Source organism: Macrotis lagotis, chromosome X, assembly GCF_037893015.1.
Source record: "Macrotis lagotis isolate mMagLag1 chromosome X, bilby.v1.9.chrom.fasta, whole genome shotgun sequence".
Taxonomy (NCBI): Eukaryota; Metazoa; Chordata; class Mammalia; order Peramelemorphia; family Peramelidae; genus Macrotis; species Macrotis lagotis.
Genome location: NC_133666.1, coordinates 167,023,076 through 167,046,874, shown reverse-complemented (window position 1 = coordinate 167,046,874; position 23,799 = coordinate 167,023,076). Strand labels below are relative to the sequence as shown.

The 23,799-nt window shown below is 36.9% G+C and overlaps 1 long non-coding RNA gene across 1 annotated transcript; it reads left to right on the top strand.

Moving 5' to 3' along the window:
* The first annotated feature begins 8,098 nt into the window (after positions 1-8,098).
* LOC141500425 (uncharacterized) lies at positions 8,099-17,993 on the top strand. Its single transcript, XR_012471922.1, has 3 exons — positions 8,099-8,182; positions 9,415-9,640; positions 17,913-17,993. It is a non-coding gene; the product is annotated as an uncharacterized LOC141500425 (long non-coding RNA).
* Positions 17,994-23,799: the final 5,806 nt, after the last annotated feature.

Genomic DNA, 23,799 nt, shown 5'->3' with positions numbered 1-23,799 from the left:
TGATTTTCTTTCCAAAGCTTTTTTTGTACTTAAAGAAATCAAGTCAGTTCAATTCACGAAATACTTTGTATAAATAATTAGCTATTATTTCATAGAGAATTCAGATGAGAAATGTTGCTGTGTGGTAAGAAGCAAATTTTTCATCTAAACATACACACTGGTCTCTTTCATTATATGTGGCATATCCAAACATATTGCAGCATAACCATTGGTCATGTAAAACAGATGTTTTACAAATTCTGCTGACTTAAAGCTGAGACATTGTTCAAAAAGTAAAGACCCTAGATCTCACACTGTAGTGACTTATAGCATTCATTTATAGTCACAATACTGAACTTTGCTGAAAAATTATGAAATAGAACAAAAACAAACAAAAATAAAAGAACAACAGCAAAACTCTAAGTTTAAAAGTATCCTTGTGATTTTAAAAGATGTGACAGGTTTTGCTCTTGATGATGTTTTGTGGTTGAAAAGAATGACTTTTGACAAGCCTCTGAAATAAATTTTTGCTGGGCCTTTCTTATTTAGGAACATTTACTGAAATGTTCCTTTTTAGCCTTCAAAGAAATTTTTTACACTTTTCCCTCATACCTTTTTATAATATCTTATTGATGAGACGTGAACATACTGAGTATCTTCAATGTTAAAGTCATCTGTGTTAAAGTCAACTTTTGGTTGAGTTGGAAAATGTGAACTATAAATACCATCAAGGTTTTCAAAATATAGTTTGACTCCAATTTCTCATATTAGTCTAGTCACTTCAATAGTACCTTGATTAACTTCCTGATCTGTAGGTTGCTGAGCCAGGTGATTGTGATTACTTAGTAGGAGGGGTTCAGGTGCCTTCTGTCCAGACATTTTGATCAGATATAGTAGAGGGGCTGACCCTTAGATAGAAAAGGGGCAGATTGATGGTAACTACTGCACCAGAGGCTTGCTGCAGACGAATTAAAGTATAGGTATGGACTGGTTGTATACTTTAGCAGGATAACAGTCTCCAATCTGTTCCTTAGAGTTCTCCATATCTTCAGTTGTTCTTTACATTTGTACCTCACTATCACTGTACATCAAACTTAGGTTAAAGTTCACTTTTCCCATGGATGTTGTATGAATTTGTTGGAGAGTGTGCTTTAGAATTGGTGGGGAATGTTTTGTACCAATTGTTCTTACCCTACGATCTGAGAAGTAAGTGGTGGTTCTTGTTCTTTGTTATCACTATATTAGAGAGAAGTTACAGTGTGTCCTAGTCTGGCTGATGAGACCAATACAAGCTCGGAATGCTCTACAAGTCAGGCACAAATAATTCATGTGAACACCTGGGGTGAGTCCTCTAAACTTGCATATCTCATGTGTCCTTTTTGCTGCTTCAATTTTGCCTTGCTACTAGAGCACAGCACCCCTTCTGATGAGGGCACACCATGCTAAGTGGTCCTGTACCAGTGTCTTTGCATGATTAATTCTAAAGTTCTTAAGAGAAATCTTGAGAGTGTCCTTGTCCTTGTCTGAGTAAATATCTTTCTAAGAGATAGTTGCAGCTATTGATTAATTATCAATTAGAAGCACACTGGTGGGAATTCCCTAGTGACAATGTTAGAACCTTAGAACTCTGAGAGAGAATAAGAGCCACAATATGGGGACCCTAAACCAGAAGTGTGCATAAAAGTTGAGAGAGTGAGCTAGGGGAGTGTCATTTATACATATGGTCTTAAATATATAATTTTGAATATTCAGACAGTTTTAAAAATAGTTAATAACTGACTATATATATGTATATATATATATGTATATATGATTTTTAAGGTTTGTGAAATATCTTGCCTATATTATCTCTTTTGATTCTCTCAACAAACCTGTGAGGAGGTGCTATTATTTCCTTCAAGTCTCTGCCTCTCTGTCTTTCTTTCTCTCCTTTTTTTTAAATTTATTTTTTATTCTCATTTTGTACAAATGTTTTTCTTTACATTAATAAAATATACTAAAATATACTTGTTTACAAGTAAACAAAATACCCCTCCCCCCCATGAATATGGATAGACTTGCTTGGGCAAAAAAGTAAAGGGGGGAGAAAAAAATTAAAATTAAAAAAAATAAGAGTAATAATTGTATCTATGGCCAGGTGGTGCAATGGATGAAGCACCAGCCCTGGAGCCACTAGCACCTGAGTCCATATCCAGCCTCGTAAACCCAATAATCCCCCAGCCATGTGACATGCAAGCCACCCAATCCCCACTGCCCTGCAAAAACCAAAAAGAAGAAAAAAAAAGACCCAAAATAAAATAAAATAATAATAATAGTAGGGGTGGTTGGGTGGCAGACAAAGCATTGGCCCTTGAGCCAGGAGCACCTGGGTCCGAATCTGGCCCCAGACACCCAATGATCACCCTGCTATGTGGCCCCAAGCAGGCCACCCAGCCCCACTTGCCCTGCACCCTCCACCAAATAATAATAACAAAAAATGTGTTTCAGTCTTTGTTCCAACACCATCAACTCTGTCGTGAGTGGATCACATTCTTTATGATAAGTCCATCACAAAAGTTACTTCCATATTTTTTCAACGTTGCCATTGCTGATCGCAACTCCCTCCTTTCTTATTTCTCCACTACCATGTACTATATTTTGTCTCTCCTTTCACTCTGACTCTGCTGTAGGGTTGCTGAGTGGCACAGCAGACAGATCCCTGGTCCTGGGGCCAAGAAGCCCTGAGTCCCCATACCACCCCTTAGGCCCAGAATCCACCTGGCCCTATGGTCCTGGGCAGGCCATCCAGTCCCAGCCCCTTGCAAGAAGTAAAAAAAGAAAATGTGTTATATCTGACCACTGTCCCCCCATGGTCCATCCTCTCCTCCTTTATTCACATCCCCACCCCTTCCCCCTGCTCCCCCCTCCTTCTTACTCCAGTTGTCTATACCCCATTGAGTATATTTGCTGTTTCTTCTCCTAGCCATCTCTGATGAGAGCAAAGGTTCCCTCGTTCTCCCTTGCCTCCCCCCTTCCATATCATTGCAATAGCTCATTGTAATAAAAAATCTTATTATGTGAAATAGCTTGGACTATTCCCCCTCTCCTTTTTCTTTCTCCCATTCCATTTCCCTTTTTTTCTTATTGACTCCATTTTTACACCATATTTTATCTTCGAATTCAGCTTTCTCCTGTGCTTCAACTATAAAAGTTCCCTCTACCTGCTCTATTAACTGAGATGGTTCATATGAATATTATCAGTATCATTTTTCTATACATGCCATTCATCCTCATTAAGTCCCTCATATTTCCCCCCTCTCCTCCACTCTCCATGCTTCACCTGAGTCCTGTATCTGAAGATCAAACCTTCTGTTCAGCTCTGGCCATTCCAAAAGGAACCTTTGAAATTCTCCTGGTTCATTGAAAGTCCATCTTTTTCCCTGGAAGAGGACATTCAGCCTTGTTGGGTAGTTCATTCTTGGCTGCATTCTAAGCTCTTTTGCCTTCCGGTATATTGTATTCCAAGCCCCACGAGCTTCCAATGTAGCTGCTGCTAAGTCCTGTGTGATCCTGACTGCCGTTCCACGATATTTGAACTGTGTCCTTCTGGCTGCTTGTAATATTTTCTCTTTGACTTGGGAGTTCTGGAACTTGGCTATAATATTCCTGGGGGTTGGTTTTTTGGGATCTCTTTCTCAGGGGGATCAGTGGATTCTTTCCATTTCTATTTTGCCCTCTGCTTCTAGAATATCAGGGCAATTTTCCTGCAGTAATTCTTTGAAAATGATGTCAAGGCTGTTTTCCTGATCATGACTTTCAGGTATTCCAATGATTTTCGAATTATCTTTCCTAAGTCTGTTTTCCATATCAGTTGTTTTTTTCAATGAGATATTTCACATTTTCTTCTAATTTTTCATTTTTTTGGTTTTGAAGTATTGATTCCTGATTTCTGGTAAATTCATCAATCTCCCTGAATTCTATTCTTTGTCTGAAGGATTTATTCTCCTCAGAGAGTTTTCTTATCTCTTTTTCCATCTGGCCAATTTTGCTTTTTAAAGCATTCTTCTCAATAACTTTTTGAACTGTTTTATCCATTTGACCTAAGCTGTTTCTTAGCATGCTATTTTCTTCAGCATTTTTTTGGATTTCCTTGACTAAGCTGCTGACTTCATTTTCATGTTTTTCCTGCATCTCTCTCCTTTCTTTTCCCAGTTTTTCTTCTAACTCCCTCATTTGATTTTCAAAGTCTTTTTTGAGCTGTCATAGCCTGAGCCCAATTTCTGTTTTTCTCGGAGTCTTTAGATGCAGGAGCTTGTGCTTCCTCATCTTCAGACTGAGTATTTTGATCCTTCTTGGGCTCATTTGCAAAATATTTCTCAATGGTCTTCCTCTTGTTTCTTTGCTTGTTCATTTTCCCAGCCTAAGCCTGTTTTTGGGGGTGCTTCCTGAGCTTTTGGGACACTCCCACAAGGGTCTCAGTGTGTGAGGTTCTGTCTTCCCTCCTGGTCTGTGAATGACCATATACGCCCCCCTCTGCCATGGGGCCGAGGTGGGGGGGCCCTGTTGTTCTATGGGGGGCTAGACTGCGATCAGGATCTGAATGTGGTCAGAGCCCCAGAGTCCTGTTCCAGGGGCAGAGGACAGAGCTAGGCAGTTTCTCTTCACTCCCCTCCCTCAGCTCAATGGGCTCATGCCCTGGGGGCTCCTGCTTACTGGCTCCACCTGCTTCTGTTTCTGGGTCTAGGCTGCTGAAAGACCAGGCTGCTGGCTGTGTGCCCTGAGGGCTGGGCTCCCTGTGCTCTCTCTGGCAGAGGTCCCCCGCTGCTCCCCCACTCCGTGCAGGTGCTCCCCAGGGTGCAGCCCAGGAGACTCCCCCGCTGCTGTGAGCTGCGGCCCCCAGCGCCCTGGGGCTGCCTCTGGGAGGCTGAAGTTCCTTGGCTCTGGCAGCCACCTCTCCGGCGGGCTGCCCCTCCGGCCGGGGAGCAGAGCCTTTTTGCTCTTTTCCAGGTTACCTTGAATAGAAGAACTGCCTCACTGGGTCCTTTTGTGGGTTCTGTCTCTCAAAAGTTTAGTTAGAGTCCTTAGTTTATGAGTTTTTATCAGAGAGCTCCTAAGACTAGATCCTTTCATGTCGCCATCTTGCCTCCGCCCCCTTGAAATGAAAAAAAATCTCTTTCTCTACTTCTTACACCTCTCCCTGCCTCCCAATTATGACTTTAAAAATTTCAGGATCAATTTCTACCCCCTAGGAAATGTGCTACCAATTGCCTGTCAGAGAGATGAGGGTTTGGATGAGTTCACAGCTCCATCAACAATGTAATAGTGTCCCAGATTTCCCACAACTCTTCCAACAATGATCATTATCCTTTCTGGTCATATTGGTCAGTCTGAGAGGTGTGAGGTGGTACCTCAGAGAAGTTTTAATTTGCATTTCTTTAATAAGTAATGATTTAGAGCAATATTTTAAATGACTATGAATTTTTTTGATCTCATCTATAAATTGCCTTTGCATATCCTTTGACCATTTGTCAATTGGGAAAGGCCTTTTTAAAAAATTTGACTCAGTTCTCTGTATATTTTAGAAATGAGTTCTTTGTCAGAAACATTAGTTGCAAAGATTGTTTCTCAGTTTACTACATTTCTTTTGATCTTGGCTACAGTTGTTTTGTCTGTGCAAAAGCCTTTTAATTTAATGTAATCAAAACAATCTAGCTTGTTTTTAGTGAAGTTCTCTATCTTTTCCTTAGTCATAAACTGCTTCCCTTTCCATAGAAATGACAGGTAAACTAGTCCTTGATCTTCTAGTTTGCTTATAGTATTTTTTTTTATGTCTAAATCCTGTATCCATTTGGATCTTATCTTGGTATAGGGTGTGAGGTGTTGGTCTAATCCAAGTCTCTTCCATACTAACTTCCAATTTTTCCAGCAGTTTTTATTGAAGAGAGTGTTTTTATCCCAATAGCTGGACTCTTTGGGTTTATCAAACATCAGGTTACTATAATCGTTTCCTGCTATTGCACCTAGTCTATTCCACTGGTCCACCACTCTATTTCTTAGCCAATACCAGACAGTTTTGATGACTAATTCTTTATAATATAATTTTAGATTGGTAGAGCTAAGCCACCTTTTTTTTGAACTTTTTTTCATTGAATCCCTGGAAATTCTTGACTTTTTATTTCTCCATATGAATTTACTTACAACTTTTTCTAACTCATTAAAGTAATTTTTTTGGAATTTTGATTGGCAGGGCACTAAACAAGTAGTTTAGTTTTGGTAAAATTGTCATTTTTATTATGTTAGCTCGACCTATCCATGAGTAGTTGATGCCCAGGTATTTAAATCTGATTTGATTTGTGTGACAGCTAGATAATTTTTAAGTGTCTGAGGTCAGATTTGAATTCATGTACACCTGACTCCAGAGCCGTGCTCTATCCATGAGGCCACCTAGCTGCCCCTATTTATTTCTTTGATTCTTTCTTTCTTCCTTCTTTCCTTCTATTTTCCAGGTTATATGACATGAAGAGGTTATGTCCCAAGAATTTAAGGATTTTCTATCTCTATATAAAGGTAAAGGGAATAGATTGACCTGTGGCAATCACAGTGGGTATTTCTCTTTTAGTCATTGCTGGTAAGATTTTTGCAGAGTCCTTCCCAACAGGATGATCCTTTACCTGGAAGATAGTCAGTTTCCTGAGAGCCAGTGTGGTTTCATAAAGGGTTGAGGAACAGTTGATATGATACTTACTGCCCAGGAAAATTGCCAGGAATAGAACAGAGGTCTCAATACATCATTTGAAGATCTGATCAAGGCCTTTGATACCATCAGTTGTGAGAGTTTATGTGAAATATTCTCAAAATTTGGTTACCTGGAAAAGTTCCTCAGTATTGTACGTCAGTTCCATGATGGTATGTATACCCAGGTTCTGGATAGTGGATGATGCTCTTGAGATTTCCCAGTCACCCATTTCCCAGGAGTGAAATAAGGATAGCACAAATAGCAAATTATTTAACTTGAATAGTCTACAAGTCTACATCAAAATGGAAGGCATGTTGGTTCATGATCTTCTGTTTGCAGATGATTGTGCAGCCCCTGAAGCTGAGATGCAACAAAGTATGGATTGATTCTCTGCTACTTGTGCTAATTTTTGTCTAACAATTAATACCAAGAAAGCACAGATGCTCCATCAGCCAACACCACACTATCCATATTTTGAGCCATCAATTACAGCAAATAGAGAAGTTTTGAGTACTTGGACAAGTTCACTTATCTTGGCAGTTTCCGTTCCAAGGTAGTACACCTTGATAATGAAGTTGACACTCACATTGCCAGAGCTAGCTCAGTATTTGGGAGGTTCTGAAAGAAAGTATGGGAGAGAAAGAGGTATCAGACTGAGTTTACAGAGCTGTTGTGCTGACCTCATTGCTATATGCCTGTGAAACCTGGATAGTTTATCAGTGCCATGTCAAGAAACTTAGGAAGATTCTGAAGATCACCTAGCAGGAGAAGATTCCAGACACTGAGGTCTGTTATTTAGCTAAGCTGTCTAGCATCTCAACTTACTATAGAGAGTGCAACTACAAGGGTTGGACATGCTGTTAGAATGCCAGATGTATACTTGCCCCCCCCCCCAAAAAAAAACAAACTATTTTATGGAGAATTCATACAAGGCAGGCACTCACAAGGGGGTCAGAAGAAGTGATAACAAGACACCATTGAAGGACTTTAGAATTGATTGTACAGCATGGCTTAAGCCCAGCATGGCATGCCCTTATCATTGAGGGTACTGTGTTCTATGAGGAAGGTGGAATTGAAGCAGCTCAAAGGAAATGTGACATCCATAAGTTTAGAGTGCCCACCCCAGGTGTTCACATGGACTATTTGTGCCCAACCTATGGGAGAACATTCCAAGCTCATATTGGTCTGATCAACCACAGTAGGACACACTGTAATTTGTCTCAAACGTAGTGATGTCATTTTGGTCTTTTTCAATAATGAAGTACAAGAACCAACCAGCTACCAGTTTAATTAAAAAGTTCCTCTTGACTACTTAATTAGCAGGCAGGAACTGCTTTCAGAATGTCTACATATGATCCAGTTTCCATTTCACATCATCATGACTCCTGGAAGAAGGCTCCTCAGAAAGTAAGCTTGGAGAGACTCCATAGAAGATGAGGGAAAGAACACTTCTGACTAAGGGGATCAGGGAAGACTTGGAGATGGCATGTGAGCTGATTATTTTTATTTTTTGTTTTTGTTATTGTTTTTAAATTCCTTTTTTATTTTTTCTTTATATTTTTAATTTTTTTATTTTATTAATCATTTTTTGGAGCTGATTCTTGACTTAGAAGAGGCACAGGTTAGGGTGGAATTGATGCATCTGTAAATAAGAAAGTGATATAGAAATATTAATTCTGGTGAATAGTTATTTAGACTGGAATACAATATATGGAGAGTAGGAATGAAAAGAAGAGACGAGGTTTAGAGAGGACCCTTAGTTAGGGGAAGGGACACAAAAGATTATCTAGAAAAGAAGACTAAAAAAGAACAGTAAAAAAGAGGAGAACATGGAGAAAACAATGCTTGTTTTATATGGTTTTGATAATATCTTTTCAGCCACTTCCCTGCTATGTGAGGTTCCATTGGGTTTTGGATTGTAAGTAAGTTTAATTTTTCTCAGATCATTTTTTCCATAATTTATAACCATATATAATCACTGCAAGAGTAGGGATAGGGACTGGATTTGTGATTTCAATAGTATGGGGAGGTCCACACTCTCTTGCCAGAAGCAGGTCAGAAGCTTTTCTCTGAAATTTATAGTTTTAGAAAATTATGCAAGCAGAGGTGTCAAATTCCAGTCAGGGAGCAAACATAATGACTCAGAAAACCACAAGCACCAGTATCACTCCCCCAGTTTAGCCAGAACCAGATTAAAATATAATTGTGGGGGCAGCTAGGTGGCACAGTGGATAAAGCACTGGCCCTGGAGTCAGGAGTCCTGGGTTCAAATCCGGTCTCAGACAGACACTTAATAATTACCTAGCTGTGTGGCCTTGGGCAAGCCACTTAACCCCATTTGCCTTGCAAAAACCTAAAAAAAAAAAAACCCAAAACCAAAAAAATGTAATTGTGAAAGGTTTAACAAAATAAAAAATTATACAAAACAAATAATGTTAATTTGTGGTTTTTCTGAGTCTGTTTGCCACTGAGGAATCCCTTTCTATTTGAATTTGATACCACTAAGAGATTATATGATTTACCCAAGGTAACACAGGCAGGATATGTCAGAGAGGTTTTCAAAATCTTAATCTGTTCTAGTTTCTAGGCTGCCTCTCTAGCCATAATGCCACACCATTAGAAGAATATTGATGTTAACAGGGTAATCCTACCATCAAGGTAAAGAATATGGAATATATTTATTTAATGAATAATGCTGAAGTGGGGGTATTTCTTTCTAGGTTTGGTCACCACTGCGGCAAAAATCTTTCAAGTGACCCATCTGCAATTCTATGAAAGAAAACTGATGTCACTCTGCTGAGTCTGGGGCAAACACCAAGTAATAAATCAGGAAAGAGAAAAAAGGGAAAAGAACAGGAGAAGACTGACAGCAATTTGCCACAGTGAATGTTACTTTTTTGGAGAAAATTTGGGAGTAAGCAAAAGAAATGATTCATTGAGTGAAAGGTAGGGGAAGAGGAAAGTAAATTCCTTTAGGAAAATAACAAAGATTACATTTGATCATGCTAATAAAAAATTTAATATTCAGTCAGATGGTTTTATAGCTTTACTTTGTGAGTGACCTTTAATTCCTTTGGGACACTAGGCTTAATATTTCATATCAATTGTTTACTAAGTCAGTAGCTGGAAAGAAAAAATGTAATTTTAATTTATTATTATTATTATTTTTTTTTTGCAAGGCAAACGGGGTTAAGTGGCCTGCCCAAGGCCACACAGCTAGGCAATCACTAAGGGTCTGAGACCAGATTTGAACCCAGGCGCTCCTGACTCCACGGCCAGTGCTTTATCCACTACGCCACAATTTTAATTTATCATTCTATGTCTTTGTAGATGATCTTTTAGAGTTATAAGTGAAAAGCTCATCATCTGGTCAGCAATCCTTGGGTAATAAGCTTTTCCCTATTTCAGCTCTAGGTCCTTACATAGCAGATCCATACATAGCTTTTCACCAAACCTGTAAATCTTGAAACCTTTCTGATTTCACTGAATATACCAAAGTTTGTCTTCTAGTAGTGATTTTCAAAAATTTAGAATCACTTCTCTGCCATATGGAGATTTAAGAGGAGGACTTTTGTGGTGAACTTGATTAAATAGATATTAGTAATTCCTGGCTTTTTCTTAGGTTTTTTTTTTTTGCAAGGCAAATGGGGTTAAGTGGCTTGCCCAAGGCCACACAGCTAAGTAATTATTAAGTGTCTGAGACCAGATTTGAACCCAGGTACTACTGACTCCAAGGCCGGTGCTTTATCCACTACGCCACCTAGCCGCCCAATGCCTGGCTTTTTTATATAAATATGACACCTTTGACTCATACCACCAGTATGTTTAGTAAATTTTTCAGAGGTAGTGATTAAATTAATAATGACATTCCATTTCTGTTGCTCAGTAAACTAGAAAGACCTCTGGTTTTTTTTTAAGGTTTTTTTTTCTTTTTGCAAGGATTAAGTGGCTTGCCCAAGGCCTCATAGTTAGGTAATTATTAAGTGTCTGAGGCTGGATTTGAACTCAGGTACTTCTGACTCCAGGGCTGGTGTTCTATCCACTGTGTCACCTAGCTGTCCAAGACCTCTAGTTTTGACAGAAAGAATACAAGTTTGAATTATGCTATTGTTTACAGCCCAAGTGACCTTGGACAATGTATTGTGGGGGTCAGTTTCTTCATTTATATTTGAGTTTTAAAGTTTGCAAAGTGCTTTATCAGTATTATCTCATTTCCCCCCACAACAACTGTGGGAGGTAGGTATTACTATTTTCCCCATTTTACAGTTGGGGAAACTGAGGTTGAGGGAAATTAAGAAACTTGCCCTTGGTCATACCTTGTTATTGCTCGTATTGTTTTTATTGAATCATTTTTTCAGTCATCTCCAACTCTTTGTGACCCTATTTGAGATTTTCTTGGTAAAGATATTTGAGTAGTTTTCTATTTCCTTCTCCAGTTCATTTACAAAAGGGGAACTGAGGTAACAGGATTAAATGAGTCCAGAGTCACATAACTAGTAAGTGTGTGAGGTCAAATTTTTATGCAAGATGTGCCTTCCTGACTTCAGGCCTGGGTCTACCCACAGTGACATTTGACTACTCTATTGCCCTTGTAATCAATCCTAAATCCGATTAAATCAGGGATGGAATACAAGTTGTGGGCTTAAAACTGAATCCTGGTCTTGAACTGTTGTAACAGAAGTTGAGGAAAGAATCAGACTCCAGAGGTCATGGAATAGGAACTTAGAACTCTTTGGAACCTAGAAGCTAAAAGCAGGTGGACAAGTGCTTACAGTGAGGGCTGAGAGAAGGGAGAGAGGGAAGCCTATAGACAATGACCAAGTCCAGAATTCAAAGTGAGTCACCAGGAGGCAAAGACAGAACTAAGGGATTTGAGCCAGAAAATAAGACCTAATAACAACACTCCCTCACCTCCTTCCAGATTGGCATTGGAAGTGGCATTCAGATCTTAAAGGAGATAGGGTCAAATAAGTATCACTCAATTTATTCAAGATTGTGATTAATCCAAGGGCAAAGTCCCAACAAAAGAACTGAGGCTGTAAATATGCGCAAACAAAACACGATGCACTGTTAAGAAATACTATAGGTGAAGAGAAACCCAAGAGATAAAGTGAGAAGAGTGTTATCCCATAATGTCTATAAGTAGAGTTTCATAGGAAGAAATGATTTAGTCACGAAGATTATAAGAATGGATGGAAAAAATGAAATGAGATAATAAATGAAATTTAAACTTCTGAAAGAAAAAAATGGGAAGAGAATAAATAGTTCAGAACAGAAGGTGAAAAACCTTACCCAAATAATGGATTCCCTGAAAAATAGATTGGAGAAAATATTCAGAATGACTCCATAAAAAAAACAAAGTAAAAAGATTGAAAAAAAAATTAAAGAGTATATAAGTTGTACTATCAAAAATACCCTAACCTAGAAAAGAGGTTGAGCAGAGATAATTTAAGAATCATCTGATTCCTGAATGAAAATCATGATCAATCAAAAAATTTTGGACACCATGGTTAAAGAAATTATAATAAAAACTTTTTCAACTTACTGTAACCATAGGTCTAATCAAAAATAAAAAAAAATATCCACTGATTATCCTCTGAAAGAAACCTCATACTAAAACCACAAAAGAATATCATAGTTAAAGTCCAGAGCTTCTGGGTTAAAAAAATAATTCAAATGGTCAGAAAAGCAATAGTTCAATTTCCAAGGAAACATAGACAGCATTACATAATGCTGTATGTACCATAAACAAGAGAAATTTTGCAAAACTTTATAAGCAAAAGATAAAGGCTCATAAAGCAGAATAAATTATCCTGCAAAACTGATTATAATTTTTTAGGGGAAAGAGAGATCTTTAATAGAATATAGGAATATCAAGTATTGCTAATGAAAATATCAAAGCTGAATAAAAATTTGTAATTTTCCTCCAAGTATTGGAATAAGGACACACTATTTGAATGGATGTAAAACTGGAGAACAGCTTAGAAAAAATTAGATTTGATAAACAAAGTTCACACCTTATACTACAATCATCTCTGAATGGAGAGAAGACCTAGATATAAAAATATATTTTAAACGAATTAGGGGATCAACAAAAAGAATAAAAGAAGAATCCTTGACCAAACAAGGGACAGAGAAGATCATAGGAATTAAAATGGATAATTATGGTTATATCAAATTGAAGTTTTTGTACAAATACAAAATTAATATAGTTAGAATTGAACAGGAAACAGTTAACCGGACATCCACAAATCATGCCACTAGCATTCTGATATTGCTCCACTACTCACTAGAATTTGGATTCCTTGGGCTATGATTGGTAAGTTTTCACCTTATCTTGACCAGAAATATACCACTCACTATTTTCCCTAGCAATATCTCAACTATGCCCCATGCACTTTAGCCAATTGTTAACTCCCCCACCCCTCCTCCCTGGGGGAACCAGTTTGCTCTCCAATACCTTGAGTTCAAATGTGGGAACACTGATCTCATCTTACTGGAACCAGACTATTTCAGCAATCATGCACAAAACATGATTCCCTGTGCATACCCTCCTCTGTTCCTCTTCCCGTTTTGAACTCTAGCTTCCCTAATTGTATAGTCTTCTTTTATTTGAATGTAAGCTCCATGAGGCCAAGGACTGTCTCGCTTTTATATTTATATCCCTAGTGTTTAGTATAGTGCTTGACACATGGTGTTTAATAAATGCTTTTTTATTCATTCCAAAAAAATCTAGGTAGCAAATTTCTCTGAGAGTACTGATATTGAGTAAATATAGGATAATGATAATATATAAGAACAAGAGCCATTCTTTAACATATAAATCATGAAAGGATTTTTCATGTTCATAATAAAAAGAAAAATAATTTATTTTAAACTTATAGAAATACTTTTTGATAGAATATCATTTGTATTGAGTAGGGCATTTTTAAGTTTATGAGTCCTCATTTAGAAACAACAATTCCAAATAACAATGGCTAAAAGTTGTATATTTTATTGAGTCAGAGTGTGCATAAAATTAATCATAATGATAATATCACATTTATAAAACCATTTAAGGTATATAAGCTCATCCCTAGTAAGAACCACATGAAAGATAGTTTATATATTTAGACAAAAGTTGCCTAAGTAACTACTTTAATAGGAAGAATAGTGAGACAAAAACTGAGAGAAGACAATAAAGAAGGTGTTTAGATTTAGAGTTTTCATTTGACTTTCATTTGGTGCTGTGAGTAGAGATAGTGGAATCTGGAAGATCTGAGTTCAAGTTTGACCTCAAACGTTTAATAGCTATATGATCCTGGGCAAGTTACTTACCTTCTATTTGCTTCAGATTCCTCATTTGTAAAATGAGGATAATAGCACCAAACTTCTGGGATTGTTGTAAGGGTAAAATTAGTTGACTTTTGTAAAGCACTTTGCTAGGATTATCATCATCATCATCATGTTCATTATTTTGGTTAGTATTTGGGGATACTAGGGAAGAAAGACCAGGCAACTGCTAGGGTCTCAGCTTACTACTCATATTTCTCATAGATTTGTGAATGAGTGGAGAAAATTTATACCCAGCCTATAGAAGATAGAAAAAGGATAAAAAATTGGGTTGGGGGCAGCTAGGTAGTGCAGTGGATAAAGCACCAGCCCTGGAGTCAGGAGTGCCTGGGTTCAAATCTGGTCTCAGACACTTAATAATTACTAGCTGTGTGGCCTTGGGCAAGCTACTTAACCACATTTGCCTTGCAAAAACCTAAAAAAATGAATTAAAAAATTGGGTTGATGGGTGGATGGAGATAAGTTTAGAGAAAGGAGTACTATCCACTATTCCTTTATCCCATTTGATTCAATGGAAAACATGAGGGTACTTACTACGTGCTATTTTTAAAATTTACTTTTATCTCCCTCTTTTGGACACATTTAGAATAGCTTTTGCTTACAACAGTTGCCATTTAAAACTGAAAAAATAGAGGGGGAAATTAAGCTTGGAAAATATTTTGCTTGATATTTTTCTCCATTCAAAAAGGGAATGGGGTGAGGTGGGTGGGGAGACTGGATATGTGACAGGACAAAATGAAAAACTAACTACAGAATGCTGTTGGGTAACATCTGTTTTAGTAATTACACTGGTGATTGTGCAAACAAACTAAATATTGGCTCAAATGTCTTGCTACTCTTGGGAAACTAATAGAGGAATATTTGCCAGAAATATGCAAGCTCAGCTTGAAGGATGATGGGTACTAATAATGAAATCTGTTTTCTGAAAATAAAAAAATAATTCAATTGTCAAATAAATGTAGGAATCCCATAGGTGACAACATATAAAATGCATACCTGACCATAGAATTGTCATGTGTAAAGGTTATTTTACATAAATACTATCAAAATTATATATATATATATATATATATATATATATATGTATATATACAGAACCAAAAGAGATGGTTTGAGAATCAAAAAACAGAACTATTTTTGGAGGGGACGCTAAGTTTGCCATGTAATTAGGTAATGAAAGAAGCCAACCTTCAAACAAAAATAAACTTAGACTATTTTTTGAATGCTAGCTGGTTAAAACAGCCATGAATCATAAATCAAGGGGACAGCAAAACTCTTATAGCTGTTTTTTTTCTTTTGCCTGAGGATGCAAACAACAGATTGCTGCTCTGACCTCATCTTTACATACCCTCCTAAGACTGCTACTGTAATCTTAGGGCTTTTGAGTTAGAAGACCCAGAAAGTCTGGTTATTCCAAGAATTTTGTCATCTTCTTCCACCACCACCCCATACACAAGCCAAAATTCTTCCGTAGTCGGAGCAGCCCCTTAAGGCTGCGAACAGTTTTGACTTTGCCACTTGTGGATCAAAGTTCTTACCACATATGGAAAAGAACAGTCAAGAACTCCCTTGAGAATATTAAGAAAGCAGGCATGTGTGTTTGCGTTCCAATTATGTTCTTCCTCTGGCACACCCCTATTTCTGGTCTCTTTTGCCTAGGACAGGGTGTCTTGGTAGAGTTTTAAACTTTAATTACTTTTGAAATATAAGTGTTAAAAACTTAGAAAAATATGTACAAAGTTAATTATTACAAAGTTAAATATTGATGAGTTTCTTATTACAATTTGACATAATCATCATCTTGTACTATACATTGCTATAATTGTTGTGGGCATCTAGGTGGTGAGTGGACAGAGTGTGGGGCCTGAAGTCAGGAAGATTCATCTTTTTGAGTTCAAATCTGACCTCAAATACTTATTTGTGACCCTGGGCAAAAGACACTTAACACTGCTTGCCTCAGTTTCCTCATCTGTAAAATAGCTGGAGAAGGAAATGGCAAACCACTCTATTATCTCTGCCAAGGAAATACCAAATGAGGTAACAAAAAGTTGGACATGAATAAAATGACCTAACAAATTTGGCAATAACAATAACATTAGCTAACATTCATGTAGTATTTAAAGGTTTTCAGAGCCCTTTGCAAATATCATCCCATTTATCCAAAACTGAGAGAGAGGTTGTGACTTGCCAAGAATCACATGACTATCAAATATCCGAGTGTGGATTTGAATTCAGGTCTTCCTGACTCCAGTCCCAGCATATATCCACTCCACCACCAAGACACCAATTAAGAGGGTACTGCAATAGTTCAGATGAGAGATGATGAGGGAATGAAGCACAGTCAAAGTTGTATGAGTGAACAGATGGGGGTTTATGTAAGAGATTTTAATGAAGTTAGAAAGGGAAAGATTTGGAAATTGATTAGATATATGAATGAACAAGAGTTAAAAATTGAGACTGACCCTGAGGTTGCAACAGTAATAAGGAAGTTCAGAAGGTGGATGAGTTTTTCTGGAAAGATAAAAGATATGATAGGTTGAATTTGAGATACCTATGGGACATACAGTTTGATATATTCAAGAGGCAGTTTGTCTCTTGGGAGAATGAATGAATATATTAGGGGTCATTTGTTTAGAGATGATAATTGAACTCCCCAGAGATGACTGGAATATAAAGTGAGAAAGTATGTAGAGAAAAGTGAAGAGGGTCCAGGGTAGAATATTAGGATAAATCACAACTCTATCTATCTATATCTATCTATCTATCTATCTATCTATCTATCTATCTATCTATCTATCTATGTATCTATCTATCTATCTATCTATCTATCTATCTATCTATCTATCTATCTATCTATCTATCTATCTACCATGAATTCCTTAAGCTAAGAAAAGTGAAATAACACAGTTTTATAAATGAAGTTTAATTTTCTAGGACCTTACCAAAGCCCATGGGTGGATGGCATCCTTGCAAGTGCCAACAACAGAACTAAATGACTAATTGATATTTATACAATTTTGACAAAGGATCATAAAATTGATTCTCTAACCCATTCATAAGTTCTATTCCATGTCAGAACTGACAAAGATCCAATTAGGCCAGGACTATTGTCTCCTCTTCGGGCACCATATTTTATGTTGCTATTAGAAACGAAATGGACAAATAAAACATTGGAGTTTGTTCCTTTCCAAAATGTCATAAGTATAAGAATTTATTCAGGTTCTCATTTAGATAATCCGAGAAGATTCCTGCCTTTTCAGGATGGTACTTAATTGATTGTTTTCACAGCTTTTGCAGTAAAACTTGCAGATGCAATTAGAGGGACTTTAGGCTGTTTCACACTGAAAGAGTTTCACACTCCCTTCAGATTTATAACTGGAGACCCAGACCTTGTGGAGGGACAGAGGTGAACATTCCAAACTTATAGAACTCAGAGGTTGATAGAACAACTTTTGTTCTGAAATATAGACCAGAAATGTTTAATTCTAAATGAAAGAATATCAGATTAGACTGTATCTATCATCTCTCTCTCTCTCTCTCTCTCTCTCTCTCTATCATATATCATGGACTTGGAGTCAGGAAGAGTGAATTCAAATTTGACCTCAGTCATTTAATAGTTGTGCAACCCTGAACAAGTTACAATCAATAGTCACCCTTTGAGAAAGTTTCCTAATCTCTTTAGATAGGGATAATAGCACAGGGGCCATCAGTTATAGAAGAATGAATACAATGAGATCATTTGCAATTCCCCTACAGTGGCTCCCTTTTGCCAATAACTCCTCATAACACTTGTAATTTGCAAACATTAAAGTGCTTTATATTTTCTTCTTTCTCCTCTTTTTCCTCTTCTTTATCGTATAACATTGTTATTATTTTTATTTAACAGGAGTGTCACATGCAGTGCCCTAGATTTCAGAAAACTCCTATCTTGAGAGACAGCTACCATCTAACTGATGGATCAGTGTGACCCTGGCAAAAATCATTTTTCTTTTCAATGTGGTGATTGCACTATTCAACTCATATGCAAAATTAGACAATCACTTCCATCAAGAAAGGGTGGCACAAAGAACAGGTCATTTGAAATAAAAACTGCAAAGGTCCCTTTTTTGATTTAGCAAGACTCAATATTCTAAACATTGTACCTTCTTATAAATAAAAGCAAACCCAGGAGAAATTTTACCATTTTCATCTTTCTGTCTATTTGTTGTCATATCAATATCTTGAGAATTTTATCTGCTATTAGATTACTTTTAACTGGATTTGGCTGTCGTAGATTAAGGTCTATATTCTAAAAACTAAATTAGAAATGCTTCATATTCATATTCAAATCTCAAAATTTTCAGATACATACTTCATCTAAAGATGGCTGAAGATGCTGACTTTTCATTTGTTGCATTATCTTTCTTGAAGAAAGGTATGCCAAGTCTCTGGAGTCTCAGAAATAAGTCAGTACAAATAAGCAAAGTTCTTTCCAGAAAGAAGTTTGCAGAAAAAAACAAACTGGTTCTCTGGGATGTAAATGGTAGCAGTCAAATCAAGGAGTGTATTATATAGACTACTGCCACACTGGGGAGTCTGTGCTAAAGGGGAAGATGAGAAATGAAGACTTAAAAAACTGGATAAATAGTCCCTTGGTAATAAGCACCTAGCTCACTAGTGAAAGGGCAATTGTAAAGGTTGTACCGAGGTTATTGAAAAAGGTACATTCAGCCACTGATAGAAATCTCAATAATATTCTCAGAGATTGACATTCACAATGCAAAGTTTCAAAAGATGGGGTTGGAAGGTATCTTGGAGATCTCGTAGGCCAAACTGATTATTTTCTAGACAGAGAAAGTTTAATCTAATCTTCCTTTTCCCTTTCTATGATAGTCTGTCCTTCCTGTCACGTAAAACTTTAAAATATGCTTACCTTCTAGACAGAAAATTTAATCTAATCTTCATTTTCCTTTTTTTCTATGCCAGTCTGTCCTTCCTGCTACGTAAAACTTTTAAATGTGCTCATTTTCTAGACAGAGAAAATTTAATCTAATCTTCCTTTTCCTTTTTTTCTTACACTTTGTCCTTCCTGCTACGTAAAACTTTTAAATTTGCTTTTAAAAAAATTTCTTATCAGCAAAGACTTCATGACTGTTTCTTAAAACAGTTATTCCTAAATATAGAGTCTCCAAAGAACCATATCTGAGAGTGATGATTTTAAAGGCAGACTTCTCATTTCTCATTTTCATGGGTCTAATAGGCATTTCAAAAAATCAAAAGGAAATGAAAGAATTTACGGGCAGTAAGCAAAGAAAGAAAAAAGAGAGATAAAAAATTTCTGGAATAGCATCCCTTTGGGCTATTTTCCTCAATTTTCATTCAGACTTATGGATTGGATCTCCAGAGTATAACTGTTAATTCAGATTCTGGGGGGGGCGTTAATTCTACAGGACTTTACTCCTACTATGATAGGTCTTAAGCTTCCAAGAGTTAATAATTAGCCAAAAAAATGCTATTAGTCCTTAGCAAATGTATTTACTATTTTGACATAGTTAAAAAAGTAGTGGCAACAAACATTTTCCTCATAATCCTGGGAAACATGCTTCCACAAATACATATAGTGTCCAGCTGAAGAGTGGGTTTAATTTAGAACACAATGTTAATGATACATGTAAGGCAAGGCAATTTATAACACCTATAACAACATTTAACAATCCAGCAATTTTAGGACCTGCAAGTTCCCACAAAGATTCTCTTGGATGCAGCCTCTCTTCTGAGCAGATATCTTAGTAGGATTTCCAAGTTCTGATGCTCACAATATGGAGCTCTTTTCTTAGCTGCCAGGGGTCCTGTTCCTTAAAGCTTCTTCCTCCCTCTGCCTTTCTGTATCATGTGTGTCTCTCCCCCTCCACTGGATATAGTATGTACTACTGATCCAATAACTTACCCAGTAGGGACTCAGGGGATAAGGAAGAAATTTCTTCCTTCCCTTGCTCTCATGGGCAACTTCCAGTTAGTAATCTCTCTCATTCTTAAATTGTTAAAATTTGTCCGGAGCTAAATTTTTAAAATCTCAAACACTGGATTAAGTTACCTTCTGTCAGTTAGTTATTCTCTTCTTGATTCAGAGAACTGTTTACACTTCATAAGAAGGTAATAATGTTACACTGGGTTAACATATTAAAACGTCCACATTTGTGACTACGTTCTGTGATTATATCAACTAAGCCAGGGATGGGGAAATCATGGATCTCCTTTCTTAGATTAGAAAATATTTGCAGAGAAAAACAAACTTTCTAGTTAATCAGAAATTTAGTCAGTATTTATTGAAAATCTACTGAATTCCTTCTTGAGAACAGGAGAAGCCATATTTGTTGTCAGTCAAGACATCCAACACAGTAGCCTTTTGTTACCTAACTAAATTAAGTTCCTTATGAGATCTTTAGTGAATGTTAAATGATTCCAGTAAACATTAATTAAATTCAGCAAGAACTTCTTAAGTACCTACCATACACAAGATTCTGATTGGTACTATACAGAGAGTTATTGAGAAATTTAGTCATGGTTTGTTAAGCTAGTTATTTAAGATTTCTAATACCTCAATAGGTCTTTTATTCATTCAGTTAACAAATATTTATTAAATTCTTTCTTCATGCCAGCACTAAGGATACAAATATTTCTCCATGTATAAGACACAACTTAATTCTGAGGCCTAAAATTTTAAAAAATGTATTACATAAAGTTATTAAACTCAAATTCTATTCATTATAAAATTCATACAACTCCTCATCACTGTCAAAACTCCCATCCATTAGTTTGTCCTCATCTGTGTTTGATGATGAATCACTATCTTAGGAGAAGCTATGACTGTTATCCTGCCTATGCTCTGGTCTGTGATTGACCACAAGCACTCCTTGGGCAAGTCTGGTGAATGGATGCATACTTAAGTCTATTCTGTTTCATGAAGCACCAATTTTGTCCTCTTTTGAAATCAGTAACTTCTTTTCATTAGCAATTCTTCTTACCTCCTGTTGAACCATCTTTGTGCACAGGAATTCCAGTTGCTCTTTGCTCTTCAATCTATCTCTTTTCAATTCCCTCTTTAAATCAGGCCATTTGTCTGAGTTGCCTCTCATGGCCTCTTCTGCCATGACATTTTCAGTAGGGTTTCTTCTTCTCATAGCCGGTCTCAGATTGTTTTTGCAGTTGGAGGAGGACCAAACTGATGTTCAGCAGCAAAATTTCCATTCACTTTTTTTTTTAGGTTTTTTGCAAGGCAAATGGGGTTAAGTGACTTGCCCAAGGCCACACAGCTAGGTAATTATTAAGCGTCTGAGACCAGATTTGAACCCAGGTACTCCTGACTCCAGGGCCGGTGCTTTATCCACTATGCCACCCAGCCACCTAGCCACCCCTCCATTCACTTTTGCAAACTGGATTGCTTTTAACTTGAATTCAGCACTGTATGAAAATCTTTTCTGAGACATTTCTGGGCTGAATGTGGCAAAATGTAACCTAATATAATGGTAACAAATGAGAAACAATGAGTGCAAAGACAACAAGCATGAAAAAGTGGGAAATACAAGTAAAAAAACCCAAAACCACTGTATAAGAAGCTCCCAGTTTTTATATCTCAAATTTTTAGAAAAAGGTATGTCTTATACAAGGGGAAATATGGTAAATTGATTTTGTTTGTAATTTGTTTTCAAAGGGGACCAATGACTGTCTTGACTCATGCATTAGATTTAAGTGAGACAGAGTTGTACAAAATTGTCAGCCTCTTATTTCCAAAATCATCAAAGTCCAATGGTAAAACAAAAGTCAAAATAGTATGGAATAGGGGTAGCTAGGTGGCGAATGGATAGAGCACTGGCCCTGGAATCAGGAGTACCTGAGTTCAAATTCTGCCTCAGACACTAAATAATTACCTAGCTGTGTGGCCTTGGGCACACTTAACCCCATTGCCTTGCAAAAACCTAAGGGGCAAAAAAATAAGATGGTATGGAATGTAGTGGATGACCTTGGTGTCTTCAATGTCTGAACAAGTACTAAGCACTTCAAAGGGTCTACTTCAGCTATCTTCATGGCTATTGAGAAAAAATTGATCTTATTGGCTCATTCTCCTGGGGGAAGTCTTCATATGTTTAGGGTAGACACCTTCCTAATTCAACAACAGGTATGAGAGAGACCTTTGGAGAGTAGAAAGGAGAGAGAGAGAGAGAGAGAGAGCGAGCTAGCCAGAAAGTCACACATGAGACAGAGACAGAGAGAGGGAGGGAGAGGGAGAGGGAGAGAGGGGGAGAGAGAGAGAGAGATAGATAGATAGATAGATAGAGAGAGAGAGAGAGAGAGAACAAATATCAGTAAAAATAATGACACTCAAGGAGATAGTGCAGGGTAAATCAAAGGTAAGTTATAAAAGGGAAGACAGAAGACTAGAAATGAAAAGGAGAGGAACTACCTGATTGGTGGAAGGGAGGACAGGGTATATTGGCTAAATGGAGAAAGTGAGGGACTAGGTCTAAGGTCCTTTCCCAAAATTAAGGTTCCAGGAAGAACTCATCTACAGGAGAAATAGTCCTTAGCATCAGAATTAGAAGACAGCTGAGGCATTGGAGCTAGGGCTATCTAATTCTTTGCTTATAATGTGCTGCAAGCTGCTCTTACTCACCATGCACTTCTATATTGTTCTTTCTGTATTCCTCAAATTCAATTCTTTGGAGGAGATGATGTTCCAGGTTTTATGGATGTCCAATATCACTAGAAAAAAATTGGTATTAAAAAGATGGGCTTTTTTATCTACTTTATATCTATTTAGTTTTTCTTATGTTAGTAGTTAGACTAAACTTATTTGAATGATTATGAGTTTCATGTACACATTTCTGCAATGTTTCAGGGCTCAATATAATCAGCACAATATCCTCTACAAGTGGAAGCCTCCACCATCTAAACTGTTGTTTCTATAGGTCTTCCCTTTTTGACTTGGTATCTGTACTGGAGCTCCTTTATTATAGTGGCAAAGACTTTTGGAGAGCATATATCTCCCCATTTTATATTTCATTTTATATTAACACTCAGAGGATAATTGTATAAGGCAATCTACATTATTCTGTCTTTCATGAAATCTTGTATCATTTTGACTTATGCATGGACAATATCTTACCTTTTGTTTTGCCTAAACGAATTTATAATAGTCAACAAGTAATAATGCTGAAGAATTTTAATTGAATTAATGAATTCAATTAATTAATTAGAGAACTTTAATTTTTCAACAGAGTATTTTCTAGCTTAGCAAAAACATTTTCATTTCTTGTATATCCAAGAGGAAAACTGGACTATGGACACACAAGCAGGATTCACTGCCATGTTCTTTTTACAGGTAGAGTATGATCAATTGATAGTCTTGCATCTGTGTTGAATTGGAAATAAAGTAGAGTTGAAAACTGAATTTCAGGGTAATGGGTGGATAGGTAAGTAATATAATGCTGGGAAATGGGAGAACAAAGTTAGGAGATTGAAGAAAGTATAATTCTCACTTGACAAATGGTCTAAGGCTATGATTAGGTAATTCTAAAGGGAAGAAATACAGACTCCCTATAATCATATTTTAAAAAATTCTCCAAATGACCACTAATTACAGAAATAAAAATTAAAGTAATCCTAAGATTCTATTTCACATCCATCAGGGTAACAAAGATGACAAATATGGGAATGTTGGAGGGGCTATAGGAAAAGAGATGTATTGATATATTTTTGGTGTACCTAATCTACCCACAGACCTTTGCAATGATAAC